Source organism: Penaeus chinensis, chromosome 9 (assembly GCF_019202785.1).
Source record: "Penaeus chinensis breed Huanghai No. 1 chromosome 9, ASM1920278v2, whole genome shotgun sequence".
Lineage (NCBI taxonomy): Eukaryota > Metazoa > Arthropoda > Malacostraca > Decapoda > Penaeidae > Penaeus > Penaeus chinensis.
The window spans coordinates 25511021-25513520 of NC_061827.1; the positions used below are offsets into that span (position 1 = coordinate 25511021).

At 37.9% G+C, this 2500-nt stretch overlaps 1 protein-coding gene across 1 annotated transcript in view; it reads right to left on the reverse strand.

Annotated features, from left to right (window-relative positions):
• LOC125029167 overlaps nucleotides 1-1881 on the reverse strand; it is a 79140-nt gene extending 77259 nt beyond the window's left edge. The window contains exon 1 of the mRNA XM_047619014.1: nucleotides 1537-1881. The gene's annotated coding sequence lies outside the window, so the exon portion shown is untranslated. The remainder of the gene's footprint in view (nucleotides 1-1536) is intronic.
• Between the last annotated feature and the right edge of the window lie 619 nt (nucleotides 1882-2500).

Genomic DNA, 2500 nt, shown 5'->3' on the forward strand with positions numbered 1-2500 from the left:
AGTTTACTTGTTTAAATGTTTTGACACAGATGGTTACACTTCTTGTACTAAATCACCAATTACGAGTACTTCCTGTCTCGCTCGTTTACCCTTTTCTTTAATTTACGAAAATATTTTACGTGATCTTATTTAGCTATTACTATTGTTTATAACATTATAGTAATTATAATGTTTACAATAAAAATAACACCATCGATATTCATAGCACTAGTAAAAAATAAATTTCCCCGCCAATTCAAGGAAAGGTGAAATCAGGTAAGGCAGAGCCATCTATGTGTAGAGGCATTTCACAAGAAATATAAAAAATGAGCACAGCATTTTCCCCCTTTTAAATTAATTTCCCCCGTCGAAAATAGGTTAGACCTACCTGATTTTGTGGTGTAATGTATTTACATACTGGCGATTTGGCTGTTCCTTAGCGAATCTACATGGGGGAAAAACTGTAATACCCGTGCGATTTGACACAGTTACTGGGCGTAGTGTGGGTATGGGGCAGGTGATGCTTGTCATTTTCTAATGATTTCGTATTTTTATATTCTTTTTCTGGTTTGGGGTGATTATCGTCTATTTTACCGCTGTTCCTATCTGCTGTGGCACTTTCGATGGCAGTTGGGACTTTATGAACTTATTTAACACGGTAATGGAACCTAGTATTCCTAGCTGGCACTCGTTGTTAGTTTAAAAGATCCATATTGCATGGCCCAATGTAGAATTTTATAGATTTGTGAGACGTTTGAATGAATTTTGATTTCTATTTTGGTTGGAATATAAGCTCTACATATTTACTAATCTTTCTCTTTTGTGTAGCACTATCACAGATCACTTCTCACTCGATATCTTTAGCATTTATTATCACTGAGCTAACCACGATACCTCTATTACTCATTGCCAGATACTTCCCATACATACATATATATGTGTGTATACATATATATTTTCATATATATACATATGCACATACGCATCATCATCACCATCATTATCATCATCATCATCATCTTCATCTTCATCACCATCATCATCCCATCATTATCACCATCTTTTTAGTACTACTTATGCATCGCCATCATCATCAATGTCATCATCACCACCATCATCTCCATCATCACCATCATCACCGTCACCATCATCATCATCGTCATCATGTTCATCATCATCTTCATTATTATCACCATTTTTTTAGTACTACTACTACTATTGATACTACTATTACTACTATCATTACGAAAGTTATCTTTGCAGGCTCAAATATACCAAGACGTTAGAGAACGATTACCATAACTGGAGGTCAAATGGAAGGAGTTGATGGCTACCACTTCCTCAAATCTGTTAAAGGAATTTGAAAAGAACGTAAGCGGGAAAGACTGCGGTGGAGGGATCTTACATTGCCTCTGTGCCGTAGATTAGAATACGGAGAGTGATATTTTGAATCTTTAATCTCTGGTGTGTGCTGGTTGTTTATGGAAGAATTTGTGTGTATATGCGCTCACGAATAAAATCAGTATTTGCTTCGTGGTTATTCTCCCAGTACCTTACCTTATGTATGAGTTGCGAGCGAAGGTCTTCGTTGAATGTGCAAATACACTGTTTTATCCCACAAAACTAGTGTGATCTGCCTATGTTTCCTTTGCGCGACACACGTCACCCGAATCGATATAGAATTTCATTAGCTTTAAGCGGCCATAAATGTACTGCATGGCTTAGCCTCCTTTCGAAATGAATATGCTTCGTTCAAGTAGTAACAAGTTCCACACGTCTCTGAAAGTGCTTCAGTTCCAAAAGTTTACTTAGCGAGCACTAAGTCTTTCATAAGAATGCGGTAAGAGAAAAACCAAAGTTTTGAAAGCACCCAGAAAGAGACCGAATATCGTACAGCACAGCACGTGGTTCACCTTCGAGTGCAGCGGAGTACGTCAACACAGAGCCTTTTTGTCGGGGTTCGGTATGCCGTGTCACGGATCAGGGTTGCTCGAGAATCAACGACACATGTGTGTGTGTGTGTGTGTGTGTGTGTGTGTGGATATTAAAAACGACCTTTAATATAGATGTCGTGGTAAATGGAATTAAAACCTGTAACATAGTTTAGCGTGGAAATGTAGATGTTAGAGAGAAGTTGGCAAATGTACTGCATTGTGGGTAATGCTTAATGGTATGGGCGTTGTCTCAAGTATGAAACTGGCCTAATCTCATGCAGCATTCGGTTTCGTGATGCTCGTCATGACAGGTGCGAATGTTTCAATCTGAAGCATATGATAGAGTACTTAATTATCTCGACGCTCAGCTTCATTTTAAATAAAAAGCAATTTTTGTAATATTCCTCCATCCACTCTCACAAAATATGAAATCGTCTGCTGGACTTATAAATACGCTAGTAGATCTCCTCCTATAGTTCTTAAATATCCTTCGGTCCGACATGCTCTTCGGCATTAGCCCAAACCCAAGTCTACTTCTCACTTTACCGCATCATCTTTCATAGTGTATATGAATTTATAGATTTTCT